This window comes from Callithrix jacchus, chromosome 19, assembly GCF_049354715.1.
Source record: "Callithrix jacchus isolate 240 chromosome 19, calJac240_pri, whole genome shotgun sequence".
In the NCBI taxonomy this organism is placed as follows: Eukaryota; Metazoa; Chordata; class Mammalia; order Primates; family Cebidae; genus Callithrix; species Callithrix jacchus.
Window position 1 is genome coordinate 16,862,480 of NC_133520.1, and position 18,037 is coordinate 16,880,516.

General features: G+C 46.9%; 1 long non-coding RNA gene and 1 other non-coding gene across 2 annotated transcripts; both read right to left on the reverse strand.

The window, feature by feature from the left end:
* Positions 1 to 2,142: 2,142 nt before the first annotated feature.
* Positions 2,143 to 11,246, reverse strand: LOC144580358 (uncharacterized). The gene is made up of 2 exons (XR_013529736.1): positions 8,514 to 11,246; positions 2,143 to 6,890 (listed from the first exon to the last, which is right to left on the reverse strand). It is a non-coding gene; the product is annotated as an uncharacterized LOC144580358 (long non-coding RNA).
* On the reverse strand, positions 2,166 to 2,270 carry LOC118149584 (U6 spliceosomal RNA). The gene has a single exon (XR_004737161.2). It is a non-coding gene; the product is annotated as a U6 spliceosomal RNA (small nuclear RNA).
* Positions 11,247 to 18,037: the final 6,791 nt, after the last annotated feature.

The window sequence follows — 18,037 nt, forward strand, 5'->3', positions numbered from 1 at the left end:
GAACTCATGGCAGACTGACAAGGGAGGAAGAAAGTTTGGGACATTAGAGTACATGTGCATGTGTCATCTCTGGGTAAAGCTAGGGAAGTGGTGAGGCTCCGTTCAATGTCCAGCTTGCTGTGTTGATGTCATCATGTTGCTCGACATTAAAACCTGATACATGAATGCTCAGTGTGTTTGCAAAAGAGGGTCCAGAGTGCACACAGCTATACATACTCATGTATGCACGGGAACAGCTTAAGCAAAAACAGAAATTGTCACACATGATTACAGCCACATGGATATCTGCAAACATAAACTTGGATGGCCAGCCACACAGAAATACTTGTAAAGTGCCCATGAACACACATGCTCAGCAATCTTTGCAGCCCAAGAAACAAAGCTGAGTGTAATAACAGGTGTTAAGAGGCAGATACGTGAGAACTCAAAGCAAACATCTGAGCTCTCTCTTGATCACCAAAGTCACAGAAAGTTGTAGAAGCTGAATGTTGAACTATTCCTTCTCTTTTCCAGAAAGTAGGACTTCAGGCAATAGGCAGGCGAGATCCTTGAAGCTATTGCCTCCTATAAGGACCGCAGCGTACTTGGAGGATGCCCAGAAAGCAGCAAGCTAGTTCAGATCTTGAACTGGCTCAGCTCTGCACTAGATGGTAGGGAGGCCTCAGGGAGGTGGGCAGCTTCCATGCTGACCTTTACCTTTGGGCCATGCCCCTATTGCAGTGGGTTAGTTCTGGCCTCCTGTTCAGTGCTTATACTTTGCCTGTAAGTTGTTCTAGCTGCTATCAATTGCAATCATGATATGGTTTGATGTGATGTGTGTGTGTGTGTACGCGTGCGTGCATGTGTGTGTGTGTCCATGTCCTCTCTCTGGCCAGGAGCTTCCTAAGAACAAGGGTCATGCCTCCCACAGTTAAGCTGAGCATCTCTTTAGGGAAGAAAATGCCTCTCCTGGGATCCTCCAGTGGGGAAAAAAAAAGTATTGTTTTCTTGTTTGTTTGTTTGTTTTTGAGACAGTCTTACTCTATCACCTAAGCTGGAATGCAGTGGTATGACCTCAGCTCACTGCAACCTCCACCTCCTGGGTTCAAGTGATTCTTATGCTTCAGCCTTCTGAGTAGCTGGGACTATAAGTGTACACCACCATGCCTGGGTAATTTCTGTATTCTTTTGGTAGAGAATACCAATGTGGTTTCACCATGTTGGCCAGGCTGGTCTTGAACTCCTGACCTCAAGTGATCCTCTGGCTTCAGCCTCCCAAAGTGCTGGGATTACAGGTGTGAGTCACCACACCTGGCCAGAAAAAAGCACGGCTTTTTCCTTGTCTTCACACTTGCTGAGGGCCCCGAATAAGCGTGGTTTCTGAGTTGGGTTTCTATTAATGGACTGCTGCTGTGTCAACCCTATAGATCTTTTGAGAAATCCTGGCTGCAGAGGGCTTTTCAGATGGAGCCCTAGTGAGCCATTCAGACTTTGGAGTTTAATCATTGGCAGGCTCGGAGGCCTGCAGGCCTGGGAAGTGATGCCAGCTCAATCCCAGCTGCAGCACCCCAAGGGCTGAGCTCTCTCAGGTTTCTTGGCATATTTGAATCTCTAGGGAATTGTTGAGAACCTGAGATTTCCTTAATAATTTACATCCATGCTCCTCCCTTTATAGGATCACAGGGCCCTGGACAAAGTCAGTGAACATTATCCTGGGGTAACCCAATCTCCCAGGTCCGGTGACAACAACAAGGGGAACAATCCAAAGGATTACCTTGAACTCTGGCCAGCACCAGGGGAGACTTGGACCTAGTGGAGGCCAGTGACCCAGAAGGGCCCCTTAAGCTCGGTAATGGGCCTCCACTTGCTGGGAAGTAAAGGGTAATTGAGAAAAAGAAAGCCGAATGCTTTGGAAGCCTTAGGAGAAAATATGGAGGCTCTGTTTTTCCCTACCCTGTGGCCTGGGGGAGTATGAATGAGGTTACTCTCACCATCTAAGGCACTGTCTAAACTGGAGTGTCTGTTGGTCACTCTTATTCCTTTTCTTTCCAACTGTGCTCTGGGCCCATCCCCTCCCCTTGTCCCGTGGTCTTGCTTCTACTCCCTCCTCCTCTTTTCTCTCCACTGTCTCCATTCCATCAACATATAAATACTCCAGGTCTTTGGAATCTTCTTTTTTATTTTTTTTTAACATGAAACGGTCACAAATTTGCTATCATCCTTGTACAGAGGCCATGCTAATCTTTTCTGTATTGTGCCAATTTTAGTATATGTGCTGCCAAAGTGAGCACAGTCATCTTTGGAATCTTAAAATCCCTTTTGTCCTTCCGGTTTGCTACTCTACCTCTGTCTTTCCCTTCCTGGATAAGCCACTGGAAAGTGACTGAGGGCTGTAGCCCCTTCCTCTCCTCCTACTGCCCACTGCCCCCTGGTTTCCTCCTTCTGGTCCACAGAAGTGGAGCCTCACTGTGATTTATTTTATTTCTTTATTTTGAGATGGAGTCTCACTCTGTTGCCCAGGCTGGAGTGCAGTGGAGCAATCTCAGCACCCTGCAACTTTACCTCCCGGGTTCAAGTGATTCTCCTGCCTCAGCCTTTCAAGGAGCTGGAACTACTAGTGCGTGCCACCACACCCATCTAATTTTGTATTTTTAGTAGAGATGGGGTTTCACTATGTTGGCCATGCTGGTCTCGGAACTCCTGACCTCAGGTGATCTGACCACCTCGGCCTCCCAAAGTGGTGGAATTACAGGCCTGAGACACTGCACCCAGCTCCCCTCTGTGATTTAAATACCCAAATACATCACAGATGCCTGAGTGTTCCACAGAAAACTACAAACTTGATTTTCATCAAAAGTTGACTGAACACCTCCTCTGCACCAGACATTTAACTATGAAGTCAATACAATGAGGTTCAAGAAACTTATGACTTGATGGGAAACAGAGATGTGAACTGCCTATTACCAGTCTGGTTGCTAAGGGATACAAATGATATATGCACAGATGTTTTGGGGACTCAGGGAAGAGCACTGTACTGGGAGGGGAAGAGCGACTGGTCCTTCAGAGAAGGCTTTCTGGAGGAACAGGACTGGAACTGAGGTTCGAAGAATGTGTATAAAGTGAGAAGAAGAAACTGGGATTTTGGCTATGGAATGGTTTCAATTTCAAATGACAGAAACCTTACTCAGGCCAGATGAAGCAAACCAGGGAACTGTATAACTGGGATGACTGTCTGAAGCTGGCCTCAGACACACAGGCACGCAGGTTTGCTGTGCCTCACACTCACCTCTGCTGCTGCTTCCTCTGTTTTGGACTCATTCTCTCCCAGATTAGCTTCCTCCAGGTTGCAGGGGCAGGAGGGCCCTGGCCACAGGCAGTTCCAGGCTTATAGCCACCCAGTGTTTTTGGCTCCAGAAAAAGAGAGAACTGTACCAGCACCCATATATAAAATCCCAGGGAAGGGCTCTGATGGGCCCCGCTTGAGACATGGGCCAATCCCGGGTCAATCACTGTGGTCAGGGGATGTGATTGAAGGGGCCTAGATCTGTGCTACCCAGCACTGGGGCCAGGGGACAGGATACTGTGGTTGGCAGTTCCATTAGGACCACATGGAATGAGGCAGGTGGTAACCAAAGGGCAGATGCTGAGAACACTAAGGCAACAGATGTTCATAACAGAGAGCTTTCTAGGCAGAGAGAATCACACATGCAAAACCATTCAACAGCCAGGGAGCGTGGCTGACAATTACTGGTAGTTTTATGTTGCTGGATCTAAGGATGAACTTGGGTGAGTGACAAGAAATAAACCTAAAGAAGAATGAATGTAGAGAGCCATATGTGCTAAACAATACAGTTTGAATGTCATCCTGAAAGCTATAGAGAATCTTCAAAATATGTTACATCAGATATTTATATGATCAGATTACATTATTTGGGGAAAAATCCTTTTGCCCATGATCTATTCTCTTTCCTTATCTATTCTCTTCCTTATTTCAGTTAATGGTATCCTCCATCTCTGCAACGTCATGAACTGCAAATTGCGGGAATCTTGGGGTCCCTCTCAAGGAGCCATTCCATTTTATTCTGTGGCATTGCCTGTGTCTGTTCAGGCCTGTGCCTGTTCTTGCCAGGACTACAATCATGAGCCCTCCTAACCTGTATCAAGGCATCTGCTCTTTCAGGGAATTTCCTGTTCCCCAGCCTAGCCTGGGTCAGACCTGGTTCTCTCTGCTTTGGTAGCTAATACGGTTGGACATTTGTCCCTTCCAAATCTCATGTTGAAATGTAATCTCCAGTGTTGGAGGTAGGGCCTGGTGGGAGGTGTTAGGGTCACGGGGGTGGATCCCTCATGAATGTCTTAGTGTCCACCTTGCAGTAATGAGTTCTCATTCTATTAGTTCACAAGAGAGCTGGTTGTTTAAAGAGCTCTTCCCTTCTCTCTCTTGCCCTCTCCCTCTTCGCCTTCTGCCATGATCGTAGGCTTCCAGAGGTCTCACCAGAAGTAGATGCTGGCGTTGCACTTCCTGGACAGCGTGCAGACCTATGAGCCAAAATAAACTCTTTTCTTTATAAAATACCCAGTCTCAGGTATTTCTTTTTAGCAAGGCAAACAGACTAACACAGTAGTCCACCTCCCTCTCTTAGCAGTCGTCACCATGCCTCATAACCATTTACTGTCTGGCTTTGCATGCTGCATGTGCATATGCTTTAAGAATGCTTCAGGGGCAGCAACTCTGTTTTTCACTGCTTAGCCCAGCTGCAAGGATGGCACCCAGTGCACTACAGACAGTGGATACATGATGCAAACAACCCCAGCCCCTCAATAAGATTGGCAAATAAAAGCACCCTATAGCTAAAAAAAAAAGTTCTAAGGCCTTAATGAACCACTCTGAAACAAAAGGTTTTCCTCATCAACTCCCAATGCTCTTTTTTTTTTTTGAGACAGAGTCTTGCTCTGTTGCCCAGGCTGGAGTGCAGTGGCATAATCTCGGCTCACTGCAACCTCCACCTCCCAGATTCAAGCGATTCTCTTGCCTCAGCCTCCCAAGTAGTTGGGATTACAGGCATGTGCCGCCTTACCCAGCTAACTTTTGTATTTTTAGTATTTTTGTATTTTTAGTTTCACCATCTTGGCCACGCTGGTCTCTATCCCCTGCCTCAGCCTCCCAAAGTGCTGGGATTACAGGTGTAAGCCACTGTGCCCGGCCCATGTTCTTTTTGTCTATCCTTCTATCTCCTATCTTTCTGTAACTCTCTACCTTGTCCAACTATGCATGATATAGGACTGAAATCTGCAGTGTGTGTGTATGCACATGTGTGTGTACATGAAATGCTTTATGTTACCTGTTTTAATTTGAAAATGTGAGTAGTCCCATAAATTTTCTGAATTGTGAGTTTGAGTTTTAATTTTCGTATTACAGTAGCCCTTGGTGGAGTTTTACCCCTACAGGGTCTGTATTCCTAACAAAGCTGTATGAAAAACATTCCTTAAGCTAGGTACACACAACACACACACACACACTCATAGTCACCCACCCTATCCTCGTACATGTTACAGGTATTGATGTAAAGTCCTTTAAGTATTTTTCTAAGAAAACTTTTCTAAGTTGAATCCTCTGAACTGAATATTGTTCCATAGAAAAGATATTCTCAGAATCATCTCTTTGCAGCTCATGGGACTGCAAACATCCCTGGGCTCAGCACAAATGCATCTAACACATTCCAGCTCTTTTTCAGAGGTCACCATATGAAAATAAATGATAGGAATAATGTTGAATATATTTCAATTTTTTTTAATTAAGGAATTTTCATACTTAAGTACTTTGAGTACACAGAGCAGTTCCTTGACTTCACTTCTATTTGTTTATTCTGTTGATTTATTTAAAAATTCTGTCTGCTTGTTTGGGCGTTGTGGCTCACACCTATAATCCCAGCACTTTGGGAGGCCGAGGCAGGCAGATTACCTGGGGTCAGGAGTTCAGGACCAGTGTGATCAACATGGAGAAACTCCATCTCTACTAAAAATACAAAATTAGCTAGGCGTGGTGGTGCATACCTGTAATCCCAGCTACTTGGGAGGCTGAGGCAGACGAATCGCTTGAAACTGGGAGATGGAGGTTGCAGTGAGCCGAGATTGCATCATTGCACTCTAGCCTGGGCAACAAGAACAAAACTCCATCTCAAAAAAAAAAAAAAGAAAAATCTGCCTGCTTTTTATATAATGGGACTTTCATTACTAGGGTTGAATTCATTATCTATCGCTTTGTAACAGATTACCCCAACATTTAGTGGCTTCAAACCAGACGTGTTATTATCTCCGAGTTTCTCTGTGTCAGGAATCTGGGCATAGCTTCACTGGGAGTCTGACCCAACTGCATTCAAGGTGCAACTGGGCACTGATCTGCTTCTAAGCAGTTGGTGGCAGGATTCAGTTTCTTAGAGGCTGCTGGACCGAGGGCCTCAGTTCCTGGCTGACTGCTGGCGGAGGCCACCCTCAGTTCTTGGCCATGTGGGCCTCTCTAACATGCAGGGAAGAGAGACAGACAGTGAGGCAGGAGAGCTGCTGGGGGGTCACTGGGAACCATTTTATAAGTCTGTCTACTACAAGATGAAGCCATTAAACAAATGAGACTATGGTCAAATGCAGTGGCTCACACAGGTAATCCCAGCACTTCGGGAGGCTGAGGTGGGCAGATCACGAAGTCTGGAGTTCAAGAGCAGCCTGGCCAACATGGTGAAACCCCATCTCTAGTAAAAATACAAAAAATTAGCCAGGCGTGATGATGAGCACCTGTGGTCCCAGATACTCAGGAGGCTGAGGCAGAAGAATCACTTGAACCTGGGAGGCAGAGGTTGCAGTGAGCAGAGATCGGGCCACTGCACTCCAGCCTGGGCAACAGAACGAGACTCCATCTAAAAAAAAAAAAGAGAGAGAGAGACTATTTAAACATGTAACCTTTGCTCTTTTATATTGAATAAACAATACTTTTTTGTTAACCCCCTGATTAAAACACACTAATTTACTTAAATACTTCATTCTCAAGTATTAAATTGAAAACCAAACATGATTTCCTTGTTTTTAATTTTTCTAGAGATAGGTCTCTTGCTCTGTCACCCAGGCTGGAGTGCAGTAGGGCAACGATAGCTCACTGCAACCCTGACCTACTGGGCTCAAGCAATCCTCCTGCTTCAGCCACTTGAGTAGCTGGGGTTACAGGTGTGCGCCACCATGCTCAGCTTGATTTCTAACATTGCCCAGCTTGATTTCTCTCTTTCTCTTTTTACTGACCTCTTTATTACCAACATGAGCTAACATTTGTTTTTGCCCTGAGATGATAATTCAGACTGCTGTGGTTGCTAGTGACAGAAAACAAATGTGAACCTGTTTAGGCAAAAGGGGAAAAAGGGGAATATGTTGGCTCAAGTAACCAAGGCATGGGAAGGGCCTTGGGGACAGCTGCAACTAACAGCTCCAGGTCCATCAGGCCTCCCTCTGTACACCCTGCGTCTGCTCTTCTCTCTGTGGGCCTTGTCCTCAGGGCCACCAGCAGCTTGATCTCCCAGCTTTGCCATTAGGACAAGACTGAGACTTACCCAGTCAGGCCCTGAGGTCTAAATTGCTAATTGGCTCTATTTTCCTCAGCTTGAATCACACACCCATCTCTGGATCAGTCAAATGCAGTCAAGGGTGTCAAGTGTTGGGCCCCAGGGAGCCCCTGTGCCAGGAAGAAGACCCTCCCAGAGCTTGGTTGCCTCCATGGAGCCACGTGATTGGAAAAGGCCAAAGCTGCTTTGCCAGAAGACGAGAGAGGAGAGCTGGACAGACAAGACCAGCAGCTCTCCTGCCTCACTGTCTGTCTCTCTTCCCTGCACATAAAATACATACAAGGTGTATGTATGTGTGTAAAACTTGGGTGGGGGCTGGGCACCATGGTTCACAACTATAGTCACAGCTACTTGGGAGGCTGAGGCAGGAGGATCACTTGAGCCCAGGAGGTCGAGGCTGCAGTAGGCTGTGATAGTGCCACTATAGTCCAGCCCAGGCAACAGAGAGAAATTTCATCTCACAAAAAATTAAAAAACAAACAAAAACCTGGGTGGGGAGACAGTGCTGGAGGAGGAATTTAAATCTGGGATCTATTCCCACCAACTAACCATAAAACTATAAGCCAGTTAACTTCTCATCTCTAGACCCTGGCTTTCCAGCTTATACATAGGCAGTAATAGTACTTGTCTTTCTTGCTCCAGTGGAGTGGGCCACGGCAAAGATAAAGTGGGTTGAATAGTGTCCCCCTAAAATTCATGTTTACACCTCAAAATGTGACGTTATTTGGATTATTTGCAGATATAATTAATTTCAGATCCTAAGAGGGAATCATCCTGGTTTTAGGATGGGCCCAGAATTGAATGGCTGGTGTTCTTAGAAGAAAAAGAGAGGGCACAGAAAGACTCAGAGAAAAGGGCAATGGGCAGATAAAGGTAGAGATTGAAGTGATGTGCACCAGCTGGGGAAAGCCAAGGATTGTTGGCAGGCACCGGAAGCCAGGAGAGGCTGGATGGTTTCTCCTCAGCAGCCCTCAGAAGAGTCCAATCTTGCTGCTACCTTGATTTTGGACTTCGGGTCTCTGAACCTGTGGGAAAAAAAAAGATTATTGTTTGAAGCCACCAGGTTTGTGGTCATTCACAAACCTTGCACTCCTCATCATGGCAGACCTAGGAGAGAGCTTAACACATCAGACAGAATGAAAAATGTGAAAAATGCACAGTGTCATGGGATCAAGGATGTCATTATAGCAGGCATAGTGATTACACAGGCTCTATGAACCTCACCGTTATTGCGCCTGATTCAGAGCTCAGGTGTGTGCCTATCACGTTGTTGCCACACCTTAATCCAGTCAGCAGCCACCTTGCATGTGTGCAGGAGTGACCTGCAGCTTGGAAGTCATTGTTGAACTCAAGAGACAGATGTGAAATGGACTCAGTACCAGCTCAAGATTATGTTTACTGAGTGTTTGCTTTGTGCCATTGTTCTAGGCACTCCATGAGCACACTATGTGCTTGGCCCTCTTCTGCAGACAGAAGAGGCACAACAATTAGTAAATGGTTGAACTAAGAGTTGAATCCAAGTGGTCAGGCTCCAGAACTTGTGCACTGACTACCTCACCATGCTGCCTCAAGGCAGTGAATCATCCCTTCCTGATTCATTGGGCACAACACAGCTCCTGCCAGAGCCCTCGGATGCCAGCTTGTCCTTCCTCCTCCCTCTGTCTCTTTCCCCATTACCTAAGGGTAATTACCCCATTCCTCTCACTGGATGTCTAGCCCAGTAGCAAAAAATCTTTTACATAGGGAAATGAGCTGGTTAGAAATACAAGCCAGCTATAATCCAGCTCAGGTGCATAGTGTCAGGTGGGACAGAACAAGGGCCTGGAGGAGCTGTGGATGGGCCCCAGGCTGGGTGGTAGATCCGGTTACTCACAGGAAGGCTGTGTTCCTGCCAGCTTCTGCAGAGCAGGGCTGCAGGGGGTGCCTCCTCAGTTTCTAAGCCCTGAGATTCCACATTTCTCAGATCCTGTTTTACCACCACCACAGCCAGAAACATAGCTGCCTCTCAGCCTGTACTCCCACCTCTGTGGACCCTGTCTACACACCCAGCTCTCTTGCCACAACCCACTTCTGTCTGAGTCCTGCAGGGGTTCCCAACTGCCCACAAACTTTCAGTGACCTTACCCAGTTTCATTGCTTCTGAATTTCTCTCTCCAATTCTGACACACCCCTGAGCTTGATTCATGTATTCAATCACTCACATGTCCTTAGATATTTAGCAAGTGTCTGAAGCTTAACATGTTCATAATTGTTCTGCCCTCATCATCCCCATCTGAGCAAATGGCCAATCCATCATTGTTTTAGCTCAAAACCCAGCAGTCATCTTCATTCCTCCTCTCTCACTTTCTACATTCAATTCATCAGCAAATCAAGCTTAACTCTTTATCCAGAATAGACCTGAATCTGTCTCCAGTGCCACGACCTTGATGGAGGCTATGACATCTCAAGCCTGGATGCTGCAGTCACCTCCCAATGGGACCCCCACTTCCAGCCTGGTCTCTTTGGCTCGTTCCCCACATAGCAGCTGGGCATCCGTGAACACCACAGATCAGTTCCATTGTTCCACTGAAAACCTTCCAGTGGCTTTTGTGGGACTAAGAATCAAAGCTACAGTCCTTGTGTGGGCCTGAGGGGCCTTCTCTCTACCTCCCCTTTTATTTATTTTTTTTATTCTTTTGAAATGGACTCTTACTCTGTTGCCCAGGCTGAGGTCCAGTGGTGCAATCTCAGCTTACTATAACCTCCACCTCCTGGGTTCAAGTGATTCTCCTGCCTCCCTCCCAAGTAGCTGGGATTACAGACATGCACCACCACATCTGGCTAATATTTATTTTTATTTTTTAGTAGAGATGGGGGTTTCACCATGTTGACCAGGTTGGTCTCAAACTCCTGACCTCAGGTGATCCGCCCACCTCGGCCTTCCAAAGTGCTGGGCTCTCTGCTTCCTCATGTCATGCTTTCCTTTCCAGGTTGCTCCACTGTCCAGCCAGGCTCTCAGTCTGCCCCGGCAATGCCCACCACAGCTTTCCCACCCTTGTGCTGATGCCCCTGCTGTCCTCATCCCCTGGAATTTTCTGCAAAGGTCCTCACGTGGCTGCCTGCTTCTTGTCATCCCAGTCTTGGCTCAATTGTCACCACCCCGAGAGCCTCTTCGATTACCAGCCCCCTTCTAATCATACTCTAATCTATCCCCATTTGGTTTTCTTTATGGCACTTATAAATAAAATTACTGTCCTTCCTCATTATTTGGGGTTGATATGCTCTGTAAAGTCACCGTGAACACTGAGCTAGTGAATACTGAACTACTGAGGAAATGCAGGGTTAGGTTTTTGCAAGCCTCTGGCTACAACATTTCCATCCATCCTTCAATATATAACCTTTTTTTATGCGTGTTTCTGCTTAAAGACACCTTAATTAATACAGTTGACCCAAGAACAATGAGGGAGTTTCGGGTACTAACCCCTGCTGTTTAGTTCAAAATCCATGTAGAATTTTTGACTCCCCAAAACTTAAATTACTAACAGCCCACTGTTAGTTGGAAGCCTTACTGATAACATAAACAGTTGATTAACACATGTTTTATATGTGAATTATATATACTGTATTCTTATTACAATAAAATAAGCTAGAGGAAAGAAAATATTAAGAATATCATAGGATAAAACATATTTACAATTCGTTAAGTAGATGTGATCATCATAACTTCCTTCATCCTTGTCTTCACCTTGAGTAGGCTGAGGAGGAGGAAGAGGAGGGATTGGTCTTGCTGCCTCAGTGGTGGTGGAGGTGGAAGAGGTGGAGGTGGTGGAAGGGGCGGCAGGCGAGGCAGGCACACTTGGTGTAATTTTATTGAAAACAGTTTGCATATAAATGTGCCTATGCTGTTCAAGCACATGTTGTTCAAGAGCCAACTGTGTATACCGTTGATTCATTAGCAGTGAACTCACGGCCAACAGCACTAACTTAGACCTGACCAAAGTTTATCTAACATACGTATTTTCTCCGTCAGGCCTGTCACTGCTTCCTTGCATTCAGAAGCACAAGACAACACTTCAGCACTATGCCTGGGGGCCTTTTTAAATAGTGAACTCACCAAATAAAAACACAACAATGCAAAAAAAAAAACTGCAGCATTAAACAGATTGTGAAAAGGATGCTTGTTTATGGAGCAGAAACAAGAATGAGATCAGGCGCATCAGGCGACTCAAAATTGCTGCTCTGCACTTCTGCAAATGAATCCGAAGGTCTGTGAATATTGATTTTGGTGTCCCAGGTATGTTTCATTGAGTAGGCATATTTGCAAATATGGAATCTGCAAAGAAGGGGAATAAACTGTATTTTATTCAGTTGTTTTTCCATCTCTCCTGAGTAGAATACATGCTCTAGGAGACCTTTTCTGTTTTGCTCCCTGCCGTATGCCCAGCACCTGGCACAGTGCCTAGTACCCAGTGTAAGCACTTAGTACATATTGACTGAGAGGAAGGTGGGAAGGAAGAACAAAAGAATAAAGTCCAGGCTTCCTTTCACTCCCGATTGTTGGCGATGCCTGTGCAGGAAGCTCCTGCTCCCAGAGAGACCACAAGGTCACTGCCCTCCTTGTCCCTTCACGCAGTTATATCCCCTTCCAAACCACCACCATGGTTCTTTGGCTCCTTCCAGGAAACCTATGTCTTCCCTCCTTCCTTTGTCTCTCTACTGCCCATCCACATGTGCCTGCATGTGCCAGGGAGTCAGTGGCCCCATGCTTGGGAAAAACTGCCCACCTTAGCTTTCTGCTTTCTTAGCTTTCCCTCCTTCCCTCTAGGAGCTTCCTGGGTGGTACAGGAATGAACATGCCGCCTCCTTCATCTGGCCACCTCCCCACTCCCCTGCTGTGTGGTCCCCTGCTGTCTGGCTCCTCCCTTTGGGTTCCTAACAGGTCTCCTAAGACTTCTTGTGATTTTCTTCTTCCTTTCCTGGGACTCAAATTCCACTGTATCCCCTCCCCTTTATTTTGTTCTGACCCATAATAACCTTAATACAACAACCACCACCATAATGGTAAGGACTAACATACCCCTGCCTAGGAAGAAGGTGAGTATTTGTTTTTGTGCACTGACTCTCAGATGGTCCTGAAAATGTTTTAGGATCTTGCCTCCCTGTCCACATTAGGCCTGACGGGAGGATGTGTGCTGTGGCATCAAGATAGAAAGCTCCCCCACCCACCCTCAGTTATCACCCCCTGCATCTCTGCAGCGCCTGACCATCTAGCATGCCCCTGTGAGGAAACATTCACATCTAGTGTGACCCTCATGGGAACCTGGGAGGCAGACAGGGCAGGCATAATAACCTCCTTTGTCAGATGAGTCACGAGATGAGTCATGAGAGGCGACAGAAAATCAAGGAGTTTGCCCAAGGCCATGGAACTCTGAAGAGCTGGATCTGCGCATTCCTGGCTCTGAACCAGGATCAAGTGCCCCTGCAAGCCTGAGACAACCCATGATCAGCCTGTTTGAGTGTCCAGTTTAGACTCCAAACCCATGGGAGTTTGCCAAGCTAACAAGTTCCACATAACAAAGCTCGCTGTGTGTGCCTTGGGAGAGCACAGGAAGAAGGCACAACAGCAGCAGACGGTGGTTATTAGATGTCATGTTTACATAAACCTCCATTAGTTAGAAAACTCCATTCTCAGGTGCAATTTCATTTGATCTCATGGCAGCTGATTATGGTCTCAAGATGCAGAAACTGAGGAAATGTAACCTATCTGGCAAGAAAGGAGCTAAGCTGGGGTCATTCCCTAAGATTCCAGTTTCCTATCCTGGATCCTTCCATCTCAAAATTGATTAATAACAATGATCAACTTGTTTCAGGGGTTCTGGCCTGGGCAATTTACCAACCCATTTCTCAGAACAATGTGGGAGGCAACAAGGGCCTAGAAAGTGGTTTTGAGGAAATGTGGCCAAGAAAGAGGGCCTTGGGGAGGGAAGGACTTGGCAAAGAGATCCGAGCTGGCCTGCTGGACCCAAGGCAGTATAAGGCGTGCAGCCAGGGGGAGCCTGGAGGTGAGCTGCTGCCTGGGCGACTGAGGACGGAGGCAGCATGTGCCTCCAGTGTCCTCCTGCCAGTAGCGAAATGTGCTCTGAACCCTTTCCTGCGTTTGCGCCTACCTCTCTAGGCAGGGCTTCAGCACCGCCACAGCTAATCTCTGTGATGCCATCTGCGCATGTCAACATGTGACTGTAATGGCAGCAGAGCTTGTATCCTGTCCCCAGCCTCCTTTCCAGTCCACTCGTAGACACACTCTGTAAACACTAGCTGACTGATCCCACCCCCTTGTCCCACTCTCCTGTGCAACCTGGTGTTGGTTCTTGGTGTGGCTGCACAAGAGGCAACTCAAATAATGAGAACTGCAATCAGTGAGGAGAGGAAGGGCACATCAATTCACAGAGCAACGTAAATGTTAGTTTGTCCACAGACCTTGCAGACCCCACCCCATGCTGCACTGGGAGGCTGGTTCCTAGAGAAGTCTGGTGGCCCCTGTGCAGATGTCTTAGGTGACCCAACTATGTTTCCTTGGCTCAGTGTTTAGCTGCCCTGTGGCTCCTCCTCCATAGGACTCATGCTCACGCTGGCAGCATCTTTCACATTGAGCCTTTCAACTTTGGCCTTGAGGCTTCTCTGGCTCCATGGAAGCCTTCTCCACCCACTGCAGAGGCAGCCCTTAACCACTGGGGGATGGTCGGTGGATGCCTGGTCTCCTGGCCTTCAGGGCACAATTCTGGGAGGCCTTGGCGGGCTAAGCTTCCACAGCCTACAGTTTGCTACTCTCATCTCCTCCTAAGAGCATCTTGTGCAGTGCCTTGGTAGGTGGGACAGTGAGGGATCATGGATGCCCCCCAGGGGCCTGGCCCCTTCCCATTCCTCATTTCCTCCTTTGTGGTCTTCATGACAGGGCAGACTTCATGAGCTGCCTGTGTTTTACAGCTTTTCTGTTGCTGACTTGAAATTCGTAATGTTTTCTGAACGGGGAGTCAAATTTTCATTTTGTACTGGGTCACACAGATGATGTAGCTGGTCCTGCCTGGTGGTTTGCTGCTTGGGGAGAGGCCTCTGCAAGTGACAAGAGCAAAATGAGTCCTGTCCTCTGGCCAAGCTGAGCTCATTGTTTCTTCCCTCCTCTGAGCATAACAGAAAACCCAGGCACAGTGGGAGCTTTTATCAGGGTCTGTGACAAGGGCACATGGAAGTTGGGGGCTGGGGGGAGAGAGACCTTAGGGGCCAGCTGGTCCACCCCCCATCCATAGTGGGTTCTCCCACCCAGCACCCTGGCACAGGCTCACCCAGCCTCTTTGTGAATTCTTCTAGTGACAAGAAAGGGCCTTTTTCATCATGGACTCAAATTGTCATTGCCCCTCACCCTGGTGAAGTGTTCTAAGGTGCTCCAAACCCTTCCACAAGGATTACCTCACTGGATTCTCACCACCCTCTCCTTTCGAGGCAGGCATTTTCTAAATAGTGGAAATTTAGGAAATTGCATTAATTTTCAGATTAGCAGCCCTTGCACCTCCCACTCAGCCTTCTCCCTTCCTTGAACCAGCAATGGAAATCTCTTCTCACCTAGGAAGCCTTTCAGCCTGTCAAAAGAGAAGAAATGCCTCCTAATTCCTTGTACTATTATTCCCCACCCCCTGGGCTATAGGTAATGTAATGTGTTTTTTCAGATGTCCTTAACTTTGAATAACAGTCAGAAAATGGCATGAGATTGGCAGCCTTTTCATAGGCTTGTTTTAAATGTATTAGAGCCCTGTAGAAAGATGGGAGAATAAAGGAGGGTCACAGAGCCTCCCTTCCCTACTGATGAGGGTAGAGCGCACACCCTTTAAAGTGCTAGTCAAAGAAAGAAACAGGCTTCTAGAAGTCTGTGGCTTTTATGCCACCCTCACCTGGAGGAAATACACCCACCAAGAACATCCTGAGCACTTCACCAATACCCCTCAGTTAGGAAAATGGCTCCCAGGAGGGATGGGCAGGGAAGATACCCAGAGTGGAGGTCCTCACCAGTTTTGGCTCGTGTTTTCCCAGTGGTGTGCAGGGATGAGGGGAAAAGCTGGAACCCACTCCAGGAGTAGCACAGATGGAGGAAGTCTCACCATGCGCTCCCACTGGGGTGCACTGGCAGACAGACAGACACACTGAACCTCAAGATGTCTGGGGCTGAGGCTGTGGCAGGAGCCCCTGGAAGGAGACATATGTGTGTTTTCTCCCACAGGCCCAGTGCTCCTCCTGCTAAAGAACCTTACAGCAAACCCTCAGGTCTTTCACTTCCTTCTTGTCTGTGGTTTGCAGGTTCCTAGTACCTATGCTCTGCTCCCCCGTGCCTGCCTTTCCTCTCCTCCCACTCTCCCCTAACAGTAAATAACTTTCAACTGAGAAACCCTTTGGGCACTCCTGCTTGCCGACCCCCCTCAGGTGCTAGAATCTCCCCCGGCAGTCGGATAGGTACCTGGTGGGTGGGGGCGGGAGCTGGTGAGGTAACCCTGCTGTCCTTCTTCTCCTTCCTCTTCAAGGCCTAATAAAGAGGAAGACAGAGTCTGAGGCAATGCTCCCTGTGACACCAGGTTTCCACATCCCGCAGACATCACTCCAATGACTATTTCAATTATTATTCCTGATCTGACATGGCACAGATTCTGAAGGCTGATTTTCAGCAGTCAACTATTCCATTTCTCTGCCTCCAGGAAAAAATGCTTTTTAAATTCCACATTCATTAACTCATTCATTCCCTTGCTTTTTCTAGCCATCCTTTGGGAAAACAAGGACGGGTCTTCTTTATAATAAGCCAGCCAAGGACCACTCTGAATATCTTAATGCCTGAGCAGTCATCCATATCCATGAGTTGTTGTTTATGCCAAGCTTCCCTGCAGCCTCTCTCTCCTGGAATTCCCACTTTACGTTGCTCTGAAGTTCTGTGAATGGTGGGGTGGAAAGCCTGTTGGATGTTTGGCTGGGAGTCAAAGGTTCTTAGGGCCAGATGAGGCTTTGAAAATCACCTGCTTCTCATCTCCTCACCCCCACCCACAGCAGGGCAGGGCTTCAAACACATATCTGCTGACCCAGCTTTGCCTCGTTTCTTTGTGCTCTACCATGATCACCTCAATAGCCATAAGCAATATTTGATTCTAATCTCTCCACTTCCTTCTGGTACCCACTAACAACTGAGCACCCAGAACTTACCACTGGAAGGTAAAGTGACAGTTCTCAAGATATAAACTTCTGAGACTTCTGCAACTAGAAAGGAGAAAGGTTTTCAAAATTACTTTCGACTTCCTGATGCATTAAGCTACTTTCAATGTAGTTTTATATTTAGAATCATATGAATTATACAGAGAACCGTGGCTGGTGGACAGCTTCCAAATACTAAAAATTATATTTCCCTCCCTTTTGATAATTAGTTCAAGGTCTTCACCACAAGTGACATCATGTCTCAGAAGCAAAAATAGGTCCCTATTAAGCCTATGTAATGTCTTGTCTAGTAGATCTGATTTCCTCTTTATGCCCCAGTCTCCTCACCTTCCTATTTGGCTCTCCAACCTCAAAGCTTTTTCTCGTTGCTAACTGGAGCCTTAGATATATTAGTCTGACTGTGTGGGGTTAGGGATTTAGCTATGCTGATTGCATTTGTCTAACTTAGAAACCCAAGGAACCCAGGGCACGATAACAGTTCATGCAGCCTCAATTCCCCCAGGCTCAAATGATCCTCCTACTTCAGCTTCTTGAGTAGCTGGGACCACAGGTACCTACCACCACGCCTGGCTAATTTTATTTTTTTAAGTAGATACGGGGTTTCACCACGTTGGCCAGGCTGATCTCCTGTCAGTCTGGTGTCAAACTCCTGGGCGCAACCGATCCTCTCACCTTGGCCTCCCAAAGTGCTGGGGTTATAGGCGTGAGCCACTGCACTGGGTCAGTAATACCACTTTTATGCATGGAACACATCAATCACTTAGAGTTTAGGTACATCTCAATATAAGAATAATGTACATCCTCTATTAGACCCAGTTGGGGTGGGATAAAAACAGCCTCCTTACTGCACATTTGGTAATATGTGCCATTCAATGTCTTATGTGCTTCCTGTATATAATCTCACTTAATACTGAAAAGAAGTCTTTGAGCATTTCCCTTTTAACATGTAATAGAGTGAGGTTGAGAGGATAAAAAACTTGCCAAAAGGCCAAGGTCGAACTCAGGTCCCTGGTTCTGCTGCTCTTGGGTGCCTGACAAGCCCTTAAAACTTGATGGCAGCATGACAAAGGGATATTTGGGCACTAGCGGCTATAGTGGCCTAGAATTTATTACCCACTCTAGTTTCACACCTGGAATTCAGAAAAGAAAGGAACTATTGAGATTGAAATCTGTATTCCCTTCAGTCTAACATAAAAATGTTCTCTTTATCTTCTACTATGTAGGGCAAATTT